Source organism: Grammomys surdaster, unplaced genomic scaffold (assembly GCF_004785775.1).
Source record: "Grammomys surdaster isolate TR1022 unplaced genomic scaffold, NIH_TR_1.0 126546, whole genome shotgun sequence".
Taxonomy (NCBI): Eukaryota; Metazoa; Chordata; class Mammalia; order Rodentia; family Muridae; genus Grammomys; species Grammomys surdaster.
Window position 1 is genome coordinate 9,011,839 of NW_021621338.1, and position 23,447 is coordinate 9,035,285.

The following is a 23,447-nucleotide window of genomic DNA, read 5'->3' on the forward strand; positions in this document are numbered from 1 at the left end:
ACACACACACACATACACACACACACATATATATATATATATATATATATATATATATATATATATATATATATATATATCCTATATACACATACACCGATCACATATCATACACATACACACACTCACGCACACTCATCAGGACACTAATGCACTAATGTGCCTCAGGTTACTACTAATACATATGCTACTGAATCTAAAAATTTTATTTCAAAAGAATCATGAGATAAATCTGAACTAAATTTTCCCAAACAATTAAAATACAAAACATATGGACATGTAAGCACCATTGTTACTATTTTTGTTCTCTAAAAACAGCATCATAAAAGAAATTGAGGTTTAGATCACAGAAGCAAATTTTAATATTTATTCTCTAAAATAATTTATAGATTGCATGGGAAATTCTGATCCCCTAGCTTCAGGTATGAGTATTCTAATTCAGAAATTTTCACATAGAAAGTAAATTTTAAGCAAGTGCCATAGGTGACTCTGATGTTCATATTTTGCTATTAAAAGTGTGAATCATGATCTTGGAGCATCAAATGTTTATGTATATAAATTTTAAGAGGTATGACTGTAAGAAGCCAACAATGAGAAATGGTGGAAATACTACAGATATCAGTAGTGATTATGCCACTTCTCTTTTCCTAGAATTTCCAATTTTCTGATCATATAATTATAAAAATCAAGGAAGATATCATTTAAGATCCATTGAAATCCAGTGAGATGTCTCAAGGAATCAAGGTATTTTCTGACAACTTGAGTTGTATTCATAAGATTCACATGGTTGAAGGGAGAAAATGACTTCTTAAAGTTGTCATCTGACACACAATAAATATTTTTTCAGTAATATTTATTGAACATGCATCATGTGCTGAGGTTACACTGAAGTGTCCTATGAACATCTCATTTCTTAGTGCTAACAAATGGCAGCTCCTACTACTGAAGGAATCTTTCCTCCAAAGCTTGCCCAGTTAAAAGTGAATCTGTTTAGACCAAGGGAGCTCTGGTTGGTTGGCATTGTCACTCTCATCATGGGGCCACAAGCCCCTTCAACTCCTTCAGTCTTCTCTCTAACTCCTTCACTGGGGACCCTGTAATCAGTTTCATGGTTAGTTGTGAGCATCCACCTCTATATATGTCAGGCTCTGGCAGTGCCTCTCAGGAGACAGATATATCAGGCTCCTGTCAGCATGCTCTTCTGGACATCCATGACAGTGTTTACATATGGTGATTGCATCTGGGAGGGTTATCCAGGTGAGGTTGTCTCTGGATTGCCTCTCCTCCAGTTTCCGCCCCATACATTGTCTAATATTTGCTCCTGTGAGTATTTTGTTGCACCTTCTAAGAAGGACTGAAGCATCCACACTTCAGTCTTTCTTTTTCTTGGGATTCATGTGGTCTGTTAGTTATGTCTTGGGTATTGTGAGATTTTGGGCTAATGGAGGGACCCCTGCCTCTAGCTGTATTTGTAGAGGAGGATGGACTTGTCGGGCATCAGTGAGAGAGGAGGATCTTGATCCCTTGAAGACTGGATGCCCCAGTGAGGGGGAATTTGAGGGAGGGGAGGTAGCAGTAGGTGGATGGGTAGGGGTACACCCTTACAGAAATAGAAGGAGGGAAGATAGGTTAAGGGGTTTCTGGGGGTGGGGAATGGAGAAAGGGGATAATATCTGAAATGTAGATAAAGTACCCAATAAAAAAAGAAAAGAAAAAAACAAACAAACAAACAAAAAACAGATAATGAAACTGGCTATGGCATTCGAACATTTGAGACATTTTAGCAGCAATTTAACATTACCCATATTATGGGGATACTATATAATTGTCAGGTACAAAAGACCGTGGAATGGGCCTATGAACTTAAAAACAATATCTTCATAAAATAAAAATGGAGGAGATATACCCCTGTACACCAAAAATTTATTTAAATCATGTTTTTCTTCTTATTTATTTATTTATTTTTTGTAAAAATTTGGATGCTGAGGAACTTTCTGCTGAGTGTCTATGGCACTTTGCAAATAGGCATACTTATGCATAGGTGAAAGGGAAGGATCTACTTACTGGTATGAGGCATGATTCTGATCGGGTATTAAATATGGGAAAGAGGGCATGTTTGTGTTTTTTCTGTAGGATGCTGAAGGAGCTTGGTAGCTGCCAGAGTGATGGGTGAGACATGCTGATGCTGGGACAAAGAATGATGCTGACCTGTGTGTGAGCTTGCTGAGTGCCTTGACAATGGTGACTGGGAAGTTGTATTGGACATAAGTTTCCACCATTGCTTACCTATACCCCTGATGGGACAAGGTGCCTTGACTCAAGTTCTTAGACCTGTGAAACAGAGAATCAAAAAGAGAAGTTATGCCTCTTGTATTTTTATTAAATGTGACCAGTTATTCAGACTCAATCATGAACTGGTCTAGCAATCAATCCAATACTGAAAATAACAGTCTTCGCTTGGAAGTCTGTTTCTGAACATTTTGAGAGACATATATGGAAATTAGCTGCAGTTCTCTATGATGTTATGTTAGCAAGAGATAAAGTTGGACAGGATCTGTATTTCAAACAGGTGTTGGCACATGTGTTAAGGCTCTTTTAATTGTCAACTTAAAAATACGTTTGTTTCTTCTACAGTATTTAATGTAAGTTGAATTGATTGTACACCTTCTATCTGTGTTTGTGTTTTGAAATCTGGCATGTCAGTTATGGAGGTCTTTCAACCACCTTTGTTTTAGTGTTCTGAGTATCACAGAACCTTGGTATTCTAAAAATAGCTTGCAAGTACTGGAAGAAATGAGTCAGGCTTTAAGCAGAAGCAAGAGAGTACTGGGCTTGATTATTTCTGGTATAACAGTTTTAATTACATTAGTTGCTAGCACCACTGCTTCTGCAATTGCTTTAACACAAGAAGTTAAGTAAGACAGCTACTTTTGTTAATCATTTAGCAAAAAAATGTTACTAATGTGTTGAGTATACAAGAGGATTTAGATAGGCATTCAGGACAATGGATTGATGCTCTTTACCCTCTTCAAATTATTGGAAGGATGTTCAGAGTTTAGGAGTAAGAACCCATCTTGAGTGTCATGCCAAATACTGTTGGATTTGTGTTACTTCTAAAATTTACAATGATAGTCATTATAATTAGGAAAAAGTTTAAAGACATTTGCAGTATATTTGGCATAACTCTATGACCTCTCTGGATGTTTTAACTTTTCATAGTGAGCTTTTGAATTTAAAGAATGCTGCTCTGTTGTGCGTTGATGTGGCAGATACTGCTAATAAAATTACCTATGGCCTGAGGTCAGTATTTTTAGTTTGGTCAAGCTTTAAGAATGGTATATATAGTTTGATCATGTTAGCCCTTATTGTCCTGGGAATATTTTTATTCCTACCCATCATGTTAGCAGTTTTCTTTAACAACATCAACATGTTGGCAGCTAAAGTACATGGCTTGAACCTGAAAATGGACCTCCAGACAGAGTTATTAAATTAACAGGCTGGCAAGCCAAGGACAGGTAAGATTCTGCACAGAGCCTTACCAACCTAAGACAGAAGTGCACTGTTTTTGATAATGCATATTCAGACATGAAGATGACTTTGGGCTAGGACATGGAAGTAAGCTCAGATACTTTGGTCATCCTGATAAGCCGTTAGAAACAGTGATCATGGAGTGTTCACATAATTGGGTTTAATGTCTTGCTTTTTCTTTGACTATTTGTGTTTATTGTCTTTCTTGTTCCTTGACTATTTGCTTCTATTTTATTGCTAGACCCTGAGCCTAGAACTGACCTTAATACATGCATGTAATTAAAATGGTATAAAAGCATAAAGGAGGGGGAGGATGGGATGGGGCTCTGGGGAGGGGAAATGAGGACAGGGGATGACATCTGTACTGTAAATAAATAAAATATCCAATAAAAATTTAAAAAACTGAATCTGAAGTGTTTTATTTGCTCTTAAGATCTATTATTTCTCAGTCTGGCATTTTAGTAGAATTAAGATTCATCTAATTGTTTTTCAAGACACTTTATTTTAGATGCATACTGAAGGTCATGAATCTATCTTCTCAGTGCTCATGCACAGTCCTTTATACCCTAAATTGTGTTTTCTACTCTATGATTTATGTTTGAAAATGTGTGAACTTTATGAAGGTCACTCGACAACACTTCAGAAAAACTGACATCTTTCATCATTATAGAGGCATCTATGCTCTTTAGTTTTACATATCAGCTTGCCATACCTGGGCAGGTAGCTTCATTTAAGGAATCACATAGATCAGTTGGTGCTCTAGGCATGTATTGTTTTTTGGTATTTTTTAATGTTTAATTATGTAGGAAGCCCCCCACCCCCACACACACTTTGGGACTTGCTATTTCTTAGGCTACAGGTTCTGCAATATATAAGAAAGCTAACTAAGCATAAGCCTGACAGACAGCAAGAAGTACCTTCCATGGCTCTTGCCATGCTTTGACTTCAAATTCCTGTCTTCTGTTCCTGACTTGACTTCTCTAAACAGTAGATGGTCACCTTGAATTCTAAGACAAATCTTTTCTTTTCTAATTTTGCTTTTTATTAGTATTTCATTACAGCAACATAAATAAAACTAAAATAGCATCCTAAGCCTTGCTGCAATCTAGGAATCAGATTGACAGTTTTATGAAAGAATCTGAAAGAAACTATGATGGGAGGTGGGTCAGGTTTGTAGAATCTTAAAGAAATCTGAAGGTGACTTGACAGAACAGTGATGAAAAAAAAAGAGATTTAACATGGGTGACCCAATTAATGTCTTAGTTAGTGTTTTACTTCTGTGAAGAGACATCATGACTAAGGCAATTCTTGTAAGGACAACTTTTAGTTGGGCCTGGCTTACAGGTTCAGAGGTTCAGTCCATTATCATCAAGGAAGAGGTATGGTAGCATCCAAGCAGGCACTGTGCAGGCAGAGCTGAGAGTCCTACATATTCATCTGAAGGCTGCTAGCAGAGCACTGGCTGCCAGGTAGCTAGGATGAGGGTCTTATTTCCCACACCCACAGTGACATACCTACTTTACCAAGGTCACACCTACACCAACAGGACAACACTTTCTAGTAGTGCCATTCCCTGGGCCGAGCATATATAAAGCATCACAATTGGTATAACACACATGAAATCAGTTGGTATTTCCATTTTCAAGAATGTACCTTTCAAGCTAGAATGGCCTGATACAGATTCTTTTTCATCAGTCCACTTGCAGCTGTAAATGAAACTACACATGAAAAGCAGCAAAATAAAAACAAACAAAGAAACAAACAAACAAACAAAACTATGTTCTTACCATTGGGGTATAAATGCTAATAAGAGCTCCAGCCTGAAACAGTGCATACAGAGTCATTCACAAACAAGGCAAATGTTGTGTGATACATTTACAAATATTTCATCGAACCATCTAGCCTCAGGTGAACTTTATTATATACTGGGTTCTGTTTATACTTCTATCATTGAATTCATTTATTTCAACTACGGTAGATGCTGTTACTTAGGTATGTGTTTTGCTTTGTCTTGATTTCCACATCAAGTCACAGTACTACTGGAAGAGAAAGTCCTGTAGAAGGATTGGTTCACCTGAACTACAAAGAACAAACTGCTTTGCTACCATGAAATGAAGAATGTAATACTAAAATATTGAATTCTCTTCTGTCACAATTGTATAGTATATGGGAGTATTTGACTAAGAACATAGGAGAGGTCTCCCTTAATTGATCAACTCTGAAAATGAGGTAATGTCATAACAAGAAATAAACTGCATAAGTATTTTTGGAGCAGACTCTGTGAGACAGATTATACATATTAGATTGACTAGAAAACCTTATTACAATGTTGAAAAAACACATATACAAGTATAAATGATATAGGTAAACATATATATATATATATTCAGAATGAAAACAAAGTGGAGAAATAAAACTGACAGAAGAAATTTTGTAGAAGATATAACTATGTATCTATACCTCATAGTCATGCACACAAAGGCAGCTGCTGGGCTAGAGATAATATATCTAGTTATACCATCCTATATTATAATGCTGCAAACACTGCTTATGATGCAATCCTTCCTTTTTCCCTTTGTTATGTTTTCTAATTCATGATATGTACATAGTCTCACTCTATGGTTTGTATTTACTGGTTTGTCTAAAATTTAAAAATTGAGACCCCTTGAGGAAGGCTCAAATTTCACATAAATTTTGTTGGACCTGAAACTTATTTTAAACACTGAAAACATTTAAACTTCTTCATGAATTTTTATGCCATACATAAAATGTTTTATATGTAAATACACAAATATATTTTGTGATGGTAATTATTGACTATCTATGAGGCTATTCAGAATATATTTAGCAAAGAAAGTAGCTTATATTTTAAACTCGTGATATTATACATAACAAAGTAACTCATTGTGATGGTTTGAATAGGTATGTCCCTATAGACTCATGTATTTGAACATTTGTTCTATTGTAGGGATACTGTTAGGATATGTGGCCTTATTTGAGTAGGTGTGGCCTTGTTGGAGAAAGTGTTCACTGTAGGGGCAGGCTGTGAGATCTCCATGTTCAAACTCTGCACAGTATGGCACAAAGTTTCTCCTTGTTGTCTGTGGATCAAGATGTAAAACTCTTAGCACCATTTCGAGCACCATGTTGGCTTGTATGCTGCCATGCTTCTTGCCATAATGATAGCTAAACTTCTGAAGTTAGAAAACATCCAAAATTAAATTTTGTACTTTATAAGAGCTGCTGTGGTCAAGATGTCTCTTCACAGCAATAAAACCTTAACTAAGACACACATTCATCTGCATATATTTATTCAATACTACCATAATGTTGTGTTCAGACTGGGATCACAATCGGTGGATCCTGAGAGGTGAAGCAACGACCCCAGGGAGAAAAAGAGACTTCAGGCAACATTGAACACACCAAGAACCATTTTGGGAGGGGACAAATGCTATTTAAACCTTTCTGGAGTAAGTAGGAGCCATTGGGGTGAGCTTACATCATTGGATGTGACCAGGATCCTGGGGTTGCCTCATTTGCATAAGGAAGAATTGCAGGTTCTTCCGGACATGACATTATAAAGAGAAAGGAAGATTAACCTGTCTACTGGGCTTTGTGACCTCCTCCAGTGGGTGGATGAAGGTGGGGAGGGGACAGGGCTATGTGCTCAGAGACTCACAGGCTGGGGACGGGGGTCTGGAAAGGAGCAAACAATCTTGTTCCTGCTGATCTAAGGACAAGATTTCTGAAGTTTGGACCTTGATGCCATTTCTTCATAGCAAGATTTTCAGTCACATAAACATCTAGCCATCCCCAAATATACTCTTCTTCTTGAAATTTGTGCTAGTAATTCCTTCATTTCTTTCAATTTTAAATCCTACTATGCCTTTTTTTCTGTAGCTTATCTGAACTCTGATAATATTCTTTCACAGCTAGAATAATGTCTAGTCTCTTTGTAGTTAGCACTGGAAGGTCACTAAGGTATCTGTGATAGCTAGTACCTGTTTTGGAGGAGGGGTTGTTTGTTTGTTTGTTTTATTTTGTTTTTTTTATAGCATTTGGTTTATACTTATAGCATCTCTACTATTTCCATAAGGTGAATTTCAATAGTGTTCTTTAGTTTTGGGTGCAGGGAGAATCCCAGTTACTGATACTTTCAAAAGGAGCTTCTCAGTTACTATCACTGTAGTCTGCCTGTCAGTTTACTGTCTTTCAATTCTATCACATGATACTTTAGAAAATGTCTCTGTTTTTCTGAAATATGATCCAAGTCTTTCTTTCCTCAGCGTGATATCTAGGAACCTCATTTGAGTGGTCAGTCTCTCTGAACCTTTAAGATAATTAATTGGTACATCATTCCACTGTTAGAGCTCCTTATACGACTCTTTACTAAGTCCTCGTAGCTATTTAGTAACTATTTATATTCTTCCCATTTAATATTCTCTGTGTGTTTTTTTTCTCCTGATTGTACACTAATTGCTAAAACTCAAATCCATTCTTTGTGATGGAGCCACACAATTTCTTGAGAGCCATTTGCTGTATATCTCAGCATTCACTGGGTCTGAGCACTCACTTCTAAATTAGAGTTTCCCACAATTGATGATCCTCTCTGACAGCAGACAATTATCCTGTAAGATTGACCAGATACCTCAGCTACAACTGCAGTTATGGCTATTTGGTTGTCAACTTGACAGAATCAGAAGGAGAAAGGCTCAGTTGAGCCTGGACTATGTTAGATAGAACTGTGGGAATGTCTGTGGGGCATTTGGTTAATTGCTAACTGATGTAGGAAGGCCTACATACTGTAGGTAGAACTATCACCATGGAGTTGGACCTGAGACACAAACTGAAAATAACTATGGGGAACAAACCAGAGAAAGCAACCCAGCAAGCAGTGTTCCCCTGCCTTGTGTTTTCACCTTGATGAAAAAAAAAAGTAATTCACAGTATGAAATAATCTCTTTTCACCATCAGTTGCTATTGGTCAGTATTTGCTTATCACTAGATGATAGATGATAGATAGATGATAGATAGATATAGACAGATAAATAGATGATCGAGAGATGATAATAAAACTAAGCCACCTTCAGATCATAAAAGCTGATCTAATCAAAATAAATAATTAAAAATACTCAACAAATTATATATTTACATGCTATAAAAATAAATTTAGTAATCCCAAATGAATGCCTCTGAGGTAATAATTATTTTTTCTGTTATTGTATCAAACTTATTCTAAGAAATAAGCAAAACATCAGTATCCACTGTCATCACTTTTATCTGACACTGTATTGTCCAATGAAATTAAGTTGCCTTTTCTTAAAACCTAAGTGATTAATGACACATGCTAATCTAAGCTTGTTCTTTTTGTGTAGAATCTACTGCAAGTGTAAGAATTATTGTCAAAGACTAAGTGGCCTTTTTAGACTTGACTCTTTTCTCCTAAATTTGTTTTCCCAATATTCAATTAATACATTATATGATAGACAGACAGAAAGATAGATGATAGATGGATGATAGCTAGATATAGACAAATAGATGATAGAGAGATGATAAAATATATATGTAGTATACATTTGTAATATAAATATGTAAGCAAATATTAATTAGAGAAATGATGAAGATTCATACCAAGTATTTGATGCAAATAAAATTTCTGGCCCATGTTATCAAGCCTTCTAAAACATAATCTAAATGAATAATCTGTACTCTAGAATTTTCTTTTTTTTATAAAATTTCAAAAATACATTTTAAAGAAAATAAAGCCTAATCACAGTTAAAACTTAATTCCATATCAACTGCAGAGTTATCTTCTATTAGAGGTTCTGGTCTAGAAGGCTTGTTTTATATTATTACTTTTGCTCTTTGGGATTTAGTGTTCATCTCTAAAGAAGAGACAGGAATAACCAACTCAAATTTCTATTCCTCGGCAGAATTAATACATGCTAATTAAAAGTCAAAAATAAAATAAAACATTACAATGACCTTCAGTTGGATAAAAAGTTCTGGATGGGCTAAAATAAATCCTAGAAACGAATTGCAGCATTTTGTTCTAACCCCACATGAGTCACCTCCCTTTCTCTAGTAAAGCCTCTTGGCTTTTAGTATTTCCCGTTTCCCTTAGGGAACCATATTGCATAATACTATTTAAAATGAAATGGAAAATCTTTTCAGCCTGCACCTTCAGCCTGAACATATCACTCTGAAGACACCACAGGCCAAAGGCCCCTAGGAATTCTATGCATGCACATCCATAGATCATCAGCTTACCTGCTCCTCTGAAGACACCACAGCCTGAAGCTCTCCCAAGAGTTCTGCAGAAAGCAGGGCAATAAACACCACTGTTTGAAAGGCTCCCACGTGTTTTGATGCACACAGGGAAACTGACCCAACATTTTGAAGGCCTCCCAGGTGTTCTGCTGCACAGAGGGCAACAGACTCCACAGTCTGACGGCCTCCCAGGAGAGCCTGCAGCCAGAACAAAAGGTCACTGGCATATATCTCCCTCTGAAGACCCTAAAATCTGAAGACTTCATAGAAAGTCTGCTACATCCAGGGCCACAGGCCTCCTAGGAGACCTTCAGCAACCCAGGGAGAGAGGAGGCAAGCTCTAGACAGAGACACCCAAACGAGCTAACACCAGAGATAACCAGATGTCTAGAGTCAAGTGCAAGACCATAAGCAACAGAAACAACATATGTTGGCATCATCAGAACACAGTTCTTGCACCACAGAAAACCCTGAATACACCATCACACCTGAAAATCAGAAAGCTGACCTAAAATCCTATCTCATGAAGATAATAGAGTCCTTTAAGGAGGATATAAATAACTCACTGAAAAATATACAGGAAAACACTAGTAAACAGGTAGAAGCTCTTAAAGAGGAAACAAATAAATACCTTCAAGAAATACACGAAAATACAATCCACAATCAAACAGGTGAAGGAATTGAACAAAGCAGTCCAAGACCTAAAACTAGAAGTACAAAAACTAAAGAAAGCACAAATGGAGGCAACCCTTGAAATGGAAAACTTAGAAAAGAGGTGAGGAATTACAGATGTAAGCATCATCAACAGAATACAAGAGATAGAAGAGAGAATCTGAAGTATAGAAGATACCTTAGAAGATATTGTCACAACTGTCAAAGAAAACTAAAAACATTAAAAGACTTCTAACCTAAAATATTCTGGAAATCTAGGACATAATGAAAAGACCAAGACCAAGAATAATGGGAATAGAGATGAGCAAAGATTTTGAGCTCAAAGGACCCAAAAACATGTTCAACAAATCATAGAAGAAAATTTCCAAAATGTAAAAAAATAGATTACCATAAATGTATAGAAAGCCTATAGAAGACCTAATAAATTGTACCAGAAAAGAAAATCCTCTCACCATATAGTAATCAAAATGCTAAATGCACAGAAAAAAGAAAGAATATTAAAAGCTGTAAGAGAAATAGGCCAAATAACATATAAAGGCAGACCTATCAGAATTATACCAGACTTCTCAGCAGAGACCATAAAAGCCAAAAGGTCCTGGACAGAGGTCATGAAGACCCTAAAAGAACATAAATGTCATCCCTGGCTACTATACTCAGCAAAACTCTCAATCAACATAGATAGAAAACCCAAAATATTTCAGGACAAAAGCAAATTTGAGCAACATCTATCTACCAATCCAGCTCTACAGAGGATTCTAGAAGGAAATTTTCAAAAGAGGGAAGGTACCTTCACCAAAGGAAATAATAAGATGTTAGTCATCCTACCACAAAGCAAAAGGAGAGAATTACATGCACATAATGCCACATACAAATACAAACGTAACAAAAACTAACAATCAACAATCATCTGTCTAATATCTCTCAATATCAATGGACTCAATTCCAAAATAAAAGGACATAAGATAACAGACTGGAAACAAAAACAGGACCCAGCTTTTTGCTGCATACAATAAACATACTTCAATAATGAAGAGAGATACTACCTCAGAGTAAAAGGCTAGAAAAAAAAAAACTCTTCCAATCAAATGGTCCCAAGAAACAAACTGGAGTTTCTATTCTAATATTTAATAAAATAAACTTTCAAGTGGGGAAGGGCATTTTATATCCATCAAAGGAAAAATCCACCGAGAAAGTCTCAATTCTGAACACCTATGTCCCAAGTTCAAGTGCAGCTACATGCATAAAAAAACTTTACTGAAGCACAAAACACACATTGAACTCCACACAATAATAGTGAGAGACTTCAACACCATACTCTCAGTAATAGATAGGACATTGAAACAGAAGCTAAACAGAGACACAGTGAAACTAATAGAGGTTATGAACCAAATGGATTTACCAGATATCTATGGAACATTTCACCCTAAAACAAAAGAATATACTTTCTTCTCAGCACTTCATGGAACCTTCTACAAAATTGACAATATAATTGGTCTAAAACAAGCCTCAAAAGATATAAGATTAAAATAATCCTATGCATGCTTTCAGATCAACACAGTTTCAGGCTAGTCTTCAATAACAACAACAAAAACAACAGAAAACCCACATACCCTTGGAAACTGAACAACTCTCAGCTCAGTGATAACTTGATTATGGAAGAAATAAAGAAGCTAAAGACTTCCTAAAATTCAATGAAAATGATGACAGAGCATACACAAACTTATAGGACACAATGAAAACAATACCAAGTGGAAAATTCATAGCATTAAGTGTCCTGGTAAAGAAATTGAAGAGATTTTTACACTACCAAGTTAACAGCACATTTGAAAGCTCTAGAAGAAAAAGAAGAAAACACACCCACGAGGAGTAAACAGGCAGGAAAGAGTCAAACTCAGGGCCCAAATCAACCAAATAGAAACAAAGAGAAAGATACAAATAATCAACAAAACCAAAAGCTGGTTCTGTGAGAAAACGAATGCAATAGGTAAATCCCTAGCCAAAGTAATTAAAGGGCTCAGAGATAGTATCCAAATTAACAAAATCAGAAATGAAAATGGAGATCTATCAGAACTTAAGGAAATTAAAAAAAAAATCATCAGATCTTACCGAAAAAGCCTATATTCAACAAAACTGGAAAATCTAAATGAAATAATAGATGGTTTTCTCAACAGATACCACGTACCAAAGTTAAACCAAGAGCAGGTAAACTATCTAAACAGGCCCATATTTCCTAAGAAAATAGAAGAAGTCATTAAAAACCTCATAACAACAACAACAACAACAACAACAACAACAAAAAAGGGCCAAGGGCCAAAAGGCTTTAGTGCAGAATTCTACCAGCTTCAAAGAAGAGCTAATACCAACACTCCTAAAACTATTCCATAAAACAGAAACAGAAGGAACACTACCTAATTCATTCTATGAAGCCACAATTACTGTGATATCTAAACAACACTAGGACTCCACAAAACAGAAAACTTCAGGCCAATTTTGCTTTTGAATATCAATGTAAAAATACTCAATAAAATACTCGCAAACTAAATCCAAGAACACATCAAAACCATAATTCACCATGATCAAGTAAGCTTCATCCCAGGTATACAAGGTTTGTTGAATGTATGAAAATCCATTAGTGTAATTTACTATAAATAAACTCAATGAAAAAAATCACATGATCATCTCATGAGATGCTGAAAAAGCATTTGACAAAATACAACACCCCATCATGTTAAAAGTATTGGAGAGATCAGGAATTCAAGGCCCATTACTAACCATAATAAAAGCAATATACAGCAAACCAACAGTCAATATCAAATTAAATGGAGAGCTATTTGAAGCAATTCAACTAAAATCAGGGACAAGATAAAAATGCCCACACTCCCTGTATGTATGCAGTATAGCATCCGAAGGTCTAGCTAGAGCAATAAGACAACAAAAGGAGATTAAGGAAATACAAATTGGTAAAGAGGAATTCAAGGTAATGGTGACTCTTCAGAGCATGTACCTCGGACCAGAACAACCCCAAGGAAGATGAAGTGTCTACTCTTCATCATCTTTTCAGAGAGGATTTAAACTTTACAAAGCTTAATAGGAAGTCATATTCTCACTTCATTCTTTTCTGGTACTAGCATCTCCTTAGAGATTTCCAAAATGCTTTCTTTGATGCCAAGTACAGGCATCTGGCTACAAGATAATTAAAACAACATGTAATGTGTATAGTATAGATGCCTTTCTTCTGAGGCAAAGAAGGTGAGATGAGGCAATGCATGAGATGCTGCATATTCACCAAGTTTCTGGTTGTCAGCAATGTTTAAATGTGTAGCTCAAAGCAAATGCAGATCAGCAAAGTCCTGGAATAGAAATGTCACTGTTTCCTGAGATGATTCACTCAGAAAGACTATTTATTGCATACGTATTTTTAAGACCATGTGGTCATATTTTAGAGTTATTCATACATAAATATATCTTATTGGCTCTAAAATTAGCTTTATAGTCATACAGAAAAAAGCAGAGGATTCAGTCAAAAGCATGCAATGTCAAAGGTTAGACATACTCAAATTATTCTAGGAGTGACAGATGTGTTTATTGTGAGGTCACAAAAAGGACAATATGTGACTTTTTCAGCTTTGACTTGAGCCTGAATTTAATGATACAAAACCTTCTCACCTAGACCTTCGTTGGAAAAGAGCAAAGTATGTAGAAGATCATTAAACCTTAGAGAGAGAAAGGTAGGGAACGGTGGGGCAGTCCAGCCCATATCCACCCCCTCCCTGTCTCAGTCCTTCTGCGATCTCCCAGGGACACCTGGGTGCCCAAGGGCTGATACCACCTGTCTCATGTCAGCCGCCTAGGCTGGAGACCTCTGATCCAAGAGCTCTGCCGTGTGGAGTCTCAGACTGAGATCTCCCCATGCTCGGAGTGGAGCTCAGTGGCTTCTCATAGTCCAGCATCCACCTGGTGCTGTGTGGAGCAAAGTCAGTCAAATTCCTGTGCTTCTGCCTCCCTGAGCCGTGGCAGACACGCGGGACCCACAACTCAGCCCAACAGGACCCACGCCCACGCAGGGTGCTACAGACCCACAGTGAACTCTTGGTGTAAGTACTGGCAACCATCTGTTATTTTGTGACAGAAACCTGTGCAAGACTCCTAGATGCTCTTTCTGTTACAGCAAGCATGGAATGTGCCTAGACCCCAATTTTACTCCTGTATTATTGGATACTGACTCAGAGGCAAAAAACAAAACAAAACAAAACAAAACAAAACAAAACAAAACAAACAAAAAACCATGAGGAGGATCAGCAGAAATTTTGCTGTGGAGTACAGTATTTTATAGAGCGATGTCATTGATCTGTATAACACGCTCTCACAACCCTCTCCTCTTCTTGGCAGCATACCAAGGCTTTCTCCATCCTCTAGTCTAGTTTTCACTTCTTCCCTGTTCATCAGCCTTACTGTCTCCTCCTACCTAGCAATTTGCTCAGGGGAGTTGCTCTGGTATTTCCTTCCAGTATTTCCTGCTACCCTCCCTTGTTCCCTACTTTCAAGTAATTCTTTCTCCCCATGCTCCAGTCAATTATCAATGAGAGAGAGCACTTCCTGGAGACTTTGAGCTATACTCCAGTTTCAGAAACAAGCAATCCCTCTATGAAGAGCTACAACATGTTAAAATTACAATCTGAATGAGTCTCATGGAAATAAGGATAAGCAGGAGTGTACAGGAATTGAATAAGTAAATATAAAATTAAAATAAAATTTAGTTTTGTTGTCTGAGGTTTAATGAGAGTAATTTATAAAGCATAAAAGAAAAACAACTTCACAAGTTTAACAGTGAAATACAAGTTCTACTTTAGTCATAGAATGCAGGTAAGAGTTCTTAAGACCTTTTGGGGTTGGTGGTGAGGTGGTGACAATATTGTTCTAATTCAAACCATTTAACATTATCTATGTTACCATCTAAGATTGAGGTGTAAACAAATCTGCATTTAAATAGAGTTCTGAAGCTTTTGACTGTATCTACATCTTCATCAAATGTGTTCTAAGTAATGGGATAGATGGTATTATTATATTATATGGGGGGTGGCATACCGCAGATCAGATTGTTTAGAAACAATATCAAAGCCCTGGCTCAAACTTACAATAATTAAATTAGACCATTTTGGAGCAAGGTGAAAGAATTAATATTTTTTACAAACATTGTGTAGCCCTTAGGGGATGACAATGAGCACTTAGCATTGAGCTGAATAGTTTCTTTCATCACAACAAGTATTGCACCACAGGTTGTATACTTAGCTTTGAGGCTTAAGTCATGGTCAACTAAACTAGGAGCAACAGCAAGCATGCCCTTTAATCTCTTACAACAGATGTTTGGGGATACTTGTTTTAGGAGTCAGAATATGGTGAAATCAAGCAAAGAATACAGGACAAGCAAACAGAAAATGTGTGACCTAGATTGAACAGCAAACCAAAGAGACAGAAAGCCTCATAGCAAAGAGATCTGTAGAGCTTGGTGAGCTAGGTCCAATGATTATTTGCTAGTATGTTTCTGTTCCAAGTAGCCCTGCTGATCAAAGACATGAAGAATTTCATAGAAAGCTGACTTCAGTCTAAAATGTACATGACGTTACTGAATTGCTGAAGTAAAGCATGTTATTCAGAGTTAAAACTATCAAATAGTCTTAGATTGCTAGTAAATTAGTAAAAAATAAATGCTTTTATTTTCTACAAACAGCTCTAAACTCCATTTTCAAAGAATACTCATGCAGACAGTATTAGGCTTCTATCTGTGCACTCAATAATGATTTTGCATCTCTGTTATTATAGTGGGAAAAGACATATAGTAAGATGACAGAATTTCTAAGAACAGTGAACAAGTGAGATAGTCTTGGAAATAACATTCATCAACACTAGTATATCTAGAAAGCCTTGCAATCAGGTTATCAACAATTAAAGTAATAGTCCTCTAGGACTCAAAGGAGACATGAGTTCCTAACTACCAAGATCAATTTCCCAGGAGAAAAGCAGAATAGATCACCTGTTTTGAGCCCCAATAAACTGAGAGGCAGTGAAACCATAATAAAGGAGTTTTCAAATACATATGTGCACTTCTGGCCACTGAAGCAGCTATAATAGGCTACTTCTGATTCGCAAAACTCGCTTAATTGTGTGGAGCCCTCTGGTAAAATATGGAGACGAAGTAATTTGGCCCAATCCTCAGGAGACTCTTTTCATCTTTCAATATTTATTAATTCTTTGCTTAAAATCTGACCAATTCTACCTCCTTTTCACCTCCATTAAACTATCTTATTTTTATGCAATATTTCTAATCATATCATTAAGGATCCTATACTCTAGATGCCATAGAAAGTAGGGTCTGCTATATGAGAGCTGTGAAAGATGATTGTGACTTCCAAGAATATCTTGGCATGGCAAGAAGCTGGCTATCCAACTATAGGCCTCCCCATTGTTTGTTTTTCTGTCAGTTATGTATCTACAGTGCTCTGGGTGCTTGCTAAGTATACAGGCATCTAGCAGGTACTTGGTGTATACAGACACAGCTCCTTAATATTCTGCTTCTTTCAATAGTAACAACCCAAAGTATGAGACATTGGATACAAAGCAGGAAGTTCAGTGCTTAACAGTAAAGAAAGTGAAATCATTCTCTTCTGAGGTGAAAGTTTATTAATTAAAGGAGTTGAATTATCATAAAATATCTTCAGCTGGTGTTTAGCATATGAATCAGCACAGGGCCCCTGGCCTAGCATCTGAAAGAAATTAGAGTAGGTTGAAAGGGCATGCCAAAGGCAAGCATAACTTAATAAAATGAAAATGGATTATTAAAACACTCGTAATATTTGCTTTACATAGAACTCCTCATTCTCCTCCCATTCTCACCCCCACCCTCCTTAAGGTACAACTTTATTTTTAAGAGTCAGCATGTGGGTATTGCAATGGATTTTTTTAAAGTAGTAGCAGCAGCAAAGAACACAGTTCTGTGGCAGACTTCTGAGTTTTCTATTTAGGAAGCCCACAAAATATTGATACATAGTACATAAAGCTAGAGCTTCACATAACTAACAGTATTTTTTACAGAGGCTTTAAACATGCTGCAAAGATTAGTAAATTTGGAACCACTAATACATACTCCACCTCTCTAGTCTAGCAATTCCTGATGTATATTTTAAGAAACTCAAAGATAAGATCATAACGGATATGTCCAGGAGTGGTATAGCTGTGTCCTCAGGTAGTACTATGTCCAATTTACTAAAGAACCAAAGGACTGACTCAAGAATGGTTGTTCCAGCTTGGAATTCCTCTTTTTCCACATCCTTGCCAGTATCTGCTGCCACCTGAATTTTTGATCTTAGCCATTCTGACTGGTGTGAGGTGGAATCTCAGGGTTGTTTTGATTTGCATTTTCCTGATGACTAAGGATGTTGAACATTTCTTTAGGTGCATCTCAAGCCACTCAAGATTCCTAAGTTGAGAATTCTTTGTTTAGCTCTGCACTACATTTTAAATAGAGTTATTTGGTTGTCTGGAGTCTATCTTCTTGATTTCTTTGTATATATTGGATATTAACCCTCTATCAGATGTATGACTGGTAAAAATCTTTTCCAAATCCATAGATTTTGTCCTGATGACAATCTCCTTTGCCTTACAGAAGCTTTTCCATGTTAAGAGATCCCCATTTGTCTATAGTTGATCTTAGAGCCTGGGTCATTGATGTTCTGTTCAGAAAATCTTCCCCTGTGCTGACAGAACTCCTGGGCATATACCCAAAAGATGCTCCAAAGTATAACAAGGCCACACGCTCCACTATGTTCCTGGCAGTCTTATTTATAATAGCCAGAAGCTGGAAACAACCCAGATGTCCCTCAACAGAGGAATGGATACAGGAAATGTGGTACATTTATAAAATGGAGTACTACTCAGCTATTATAAAACAATGACTTCATGAAATTCCCAGGAAAATTGATAGAACTAGAAAATATCATCTTGAGTGAGGTAACTTAGTCACAAAAGAACACACATGGTATGTACTCACTGAAAGTGGATATTAGCCAAAAAGCTCGGGATACCTGTGATAAAACTCACAGCTGGTATGAAGCTCAAGAAGGAAGACCAAAGTGTGGATGCTTCATTCCTACTTAGAAGGGGGAACAAAATAATCATGGGAGGTACAGAGAGAGAGAGAGTTGGGAGGGAGAGAGGTGGGTAAAGTAAAAGGGCAGTAGGATCAGGCATGAGGGAGACAGGGGAGATATACAGAGAGTCAGTAAATTGAACAGAGGTGTGTAGCAGTGGGGAATGGGGAACTGGGGGTAGTCACTATAATGTCCCAGATGCCAGGAAAGTAAGAGGCTCCCAGAACCCAATGAGGATGACTTCAGCTGAAATACTCAACAAAGGGGAGAGAGAATCTATAAACACCAAATCCAGAGGTTAGGCAAGGCCCCCGGCTAAGGAATGGGGTCACCCACCCATCTCAAAAAATATTAACCCAGAATTGTTCCTGTCTAAAAAAAAAAATAGTGCAGGAACAAAGAGTGGAGCAGAGACTGAAGAAAAGCCTATCCAGAGACGGCATCACCTAAGGATTCATCCCATATGCAGACACCAAACCCAGACACTATCTCTGATGTCAAGAAGCATTTGCTGACAGGAGCCTCATAAGGCTGTCCCCTGAGAGGCTCTGCCAGAGCCTGACCAATACAGATGTGGATGCTTGCAGACTGAGCAAAGGGACTCCAATGGAGGAGTTAAAGGGAGGACTGCAGGAGCTGAAGGGGTTTGCAACCCCACAGGAAGAACAACATTATCAACTAACCAGTCCTCCAAGAGCTCCCAGGGACTAAACCACCAACCAAAGAGTACATGGAGGGACCCATGGCTCTAACTGATTACAGGTTCTCTCTCCCCTTTGTTGAGTATTTCAGCTAATGTCACCCCCATTGGGTTCTGGGATCCTCTTTCTTTCCTGGCATCTGGGACATTTTAGTGACTACTCCCAGTATCCCATTCCCAACTGCTACACTTCTAATTGAGGTAGGCATATTTATTTTTCTCTGGGCTTCCCAGAGATTCAGGCTGGAAGAAGGCTTCTTATCATTTGAAGGGAATACACTTTCATGACCAAGAGGGAGGAGCTGGAATGTTGCTGATAGGTCTTCTTCAATATTGTGCACTACCTAGAAAACTTGTTATCTCTGATCTAGACTCAGCAACTGTAGTACTTGTATTCTGGCCTGAGCTTATGGGTAGGGGTTAAGAAATATAGTGGAGTCTGTAGAGCCCATTATATAAAAGCTCTGAAAGATCTCAGGCTATGGCCTCCTGCTACATTGCAAAACATTTAGTCAAAGTTGTATCAACACAATAACTTATAGAAGAAGGATAAAAAACAATACACTTTAGAAACTGTCACTACAGGAGAGTAACAAAATGATGTAAGGTGTAGGGGAGTGACACCTAACTATATTTATGTGGTATTTCAAACGCAGCCTATCTGCAATTTTTAAACTTTTTCAACTGGATTACAACTGGATTACTTTCTTCTCTATTATCTACCTAAATCAGCCTACCAAATTTGCTTTTCTAAATAGTTCCACATTAAAAAAAATACCATTATTATATTAGATGTCAATGTATAGGCCATACAAATAGCTGAACTTTATCCATAAAGTGAGAAAGACTCTTGTTGGGGTCGAACGGATGGCTCAGTCATTAAGACTACTTGTTGTTCTTAGATAGGAACTGAGTTAGTTTCCCAGTCGTTCACATGGTGCTTGCAGCTCCTGTAACTACAGCCCCAACTCCAGAGGATCGTATAGCTTTGGCCCCAATGAGTTCTTGTATTTATTTTCCCATACTTACACACAGATATACACTATACATAATTTTAAAATAGAATAATTTTTTTAAATAAAAGGGATCTTTTGTCTCAAGAATAATTGTTTATACCCTTAGAGGTTATATCATCCATACCCTTGAAGATTATGATCTAGATTTAGCAAAATGAAATCATAGAAAACTTTCTAGGCCTAGAAATTAGAAAAGTAGCATAGATGACAGGTAGATCAATGATAGAAAAATAGGGAGATGGAGAGATGTTAGGAGATAGATAGATAGATAGATAGAGAGATAGATAGATAGATGGATGATACAAGATATATGAATAATAGATAGATGATAGATTAAAAAGATGATTGGTAGATGGTAGATGTAGATAGATGTTAGATATTTTTCTCATTAACCATTGAAAGCCATGTGCCTCAATCATGTTTTCATATTCCTCTAATAGATGAAGGGACCACAACATGTGATTTTAACCAGGAGCCTAGGCTTCCTGTAACCTACTGTAGAGCCATCAACATTTTTCTGTATGTTCTGCAATTCTTATCATTATTGTTGCTGATGCCCTTATACTCTTTGCTTAGATCATGTCTCCAAAATCTGAGAGTTTTTAATGGGATAGCAAAAAGCTAAAGTAAAAATCAATAAATTATCAATCACTTAGTTAATCAATTAAAGAAAACAAACAAACAAACAAAAACTCTGTTATGTGCTTTATTCTTGACTCTATGTTGGTGTAGTTTGGTTCACTCTAATTTTCTGAGAATCAGTGATGATGGCTTTGAGATCTCAGGGCCTCCAGACCTGACAGGATCTGATTTTAGGCAAGCAACAAATCATAATCCATTTTAGTCTAGGAAGAGCCTAAATGAATGGAAGATGACAAATACAACTTTTTTGAAGCATATATGTCATCCAAATGTTGATTACAAAAGTTGAGGCTCAAAAAATAATTTATTTACAGAACATCTCTTCATATGAAGGATCAACCGAGGCAGAAAGAAATGGTGTTTCCCCTAAAACCACTTTCTGAACCTTCTTGGGAGTTGGGCTGTAGCATTCACATTCTGAATGTATGTTTTAGAAGCAACATGTTGCTAGAGAAACTTGAACAAACTCTTTCAGTGTATTCAGTATATATTCCCTCATGTATTAAATAGACCATCCTCCCTCTGAATAATTCTGCTATACTGGAGTGTAAGTTGTGTGTTCAAATTCCTAGATATTAAAGAGCAGCTGGAAGGAGTTGCTGTTCTCTTTCCACCATTAGGGTTTTTGTGACTGAATTCGTCATAAAGCTTAGTGACAAACACCAAAATGCTGAAGCACCTCATTAGCCTATACTTCCTGCTTACTACGAGAATGTTTATGAAAAAAATGTAAGAGGGACTGGATATATAGCTCAGGGAGAAGAATACTTTCATAGAATTAGACACCACCAGGGTTCTGATTCTCTACACTACATAATACTGGGAACATTGGTACAAGCTGGAAATCTCAGCACTTGAAATGGAGAGGTAAGAGAATCAGAACTTCAAGATCACTGTAGTTACACAGAAAGTTTTAGGACAAGGTAGGCTACATGGGACTCTGTCTCAAAAAATGACAATGACAGTAACAATAACGAAGATATAACAACATATTATTGCTATCTCTCCTAATTTTATTAGCCTTTTCACCTATCTATACTTTTTCCTATTTCCTTTGGAGAGTTGAGATGAACTTTTGAGGTTTGATTTGTCTTATTCTTTATTAACTGTCTTCCATACACTAGTCCTGTTCAATGAAACATGTGTTAAAGAATTTTAAAGTTAATATTCAATCAATAAACTTATACTAAATTATGAGAACTTTAGAAGAAATAAAAAAATGAATCTGGCATTTTCTCTTGACATCTAGCAAGTATCTTGTTGTGTTTTCAGGGCAAGACATTACTGTATGCATTTCATAGCAACTCCTTTACCAGTGGAGTGAACAGCTTCATACATTGGTCTATTTTCAGCTATCTCTCCAAATAAAAACACTTTTGAGACTATGAAATTTGCTATGGGAAATATGCAACTCTTCCATTTTGTACTTTAAAGAACCAGGAGTTAGTTCGACTGCTTATGATAGAATGAGAATCTCCTCTCCCACCTATGCCCGACAAGGCCGTCTTCCCCTACATATACAGCTGGAGCCATGAGTTCCTCCCTATGTGCTCCCAGGCTGGTGGTTTAGGTTCTAGGAGCTCTGGTTGGTTAGTATTGTTGCTCTCCTTGGTCCCATGAAGGCTGTACACCGAGTGTGGGGAAATTTGAGGGTGGGGATGTGGGATTGGAGTGGTAGGTGGGAGAACATTCTCATAGAAGCAGGAGGAGGGGGGATGCGATAGGGGGCTCCTGGGCAGGGGAGGGAATGGGATAAGGAGCTGAAATGTAAATAATTTACATCTGAAATGTAAATAAAATATCCAATTAAAAATTATAATCTTAAAAAAGATAGAATGAGAAATTTCACTGGTAAAGGAAAAAAGTGATACTAGCAGTATTCTCAGAGAGTTCCACTTTACCATCCTCACTTCTTCTCCTTTCACTGCAACATTAATATAAGTGACTGATTTCCAGAGAAGCCCTAGAAAAAACAAAATTTGGCAGTTCACAAAAATTCAGCACTAGAATATAGCAAGTGCAATTGGTCACCCACATGATGCATTCAGTCTCCAAATGATGCTGATAAGGCCAGAAGTGTATGCCAAACAGTGACCTTAGCATCTAGCAATGCATATGTATATTATACCATTAGCATGGGTCTGTGGAAAGCTGACAGAGAAATAATTGTTTTCCATCACTTAAACTTGTAGCAGTAAATCTCCAACCCCAATAAGCCTGTGTAAAAAACACACAACTCAGTTATAATATTTATAAGCTGTATGTATATATCGGGCAAATCTACCATTATGACAATCTATTCCCTAGCTATGATAACCCTTGCTACTTGCAGTTTTGACAAGCTGTGTGGTTCTGTTCCATCTTCCTTCCACACCTCATTCCTCCATCCTTATCATTCTCCACCTTCCTCCACTCTCTAAAACCTCCAGCCCTACATTTTCCTTTAACTGTCCAATCACAGGCTTTAGCTTTTAT

At 37.1% G+C, this 23,447-nt stretch overlaps 1 pseudogene; it reads right to left on the minus strand.

The window, feature by feature from the left end:
- LOC114614917 overlaps positions 1-14,381 on the minus strand; it is an 81,955-nt pseudogene extending 67,574 nt beyond the window's left edge.
- Positions 14,382-23,447: the final 9,066 nt, after the last annotated feature.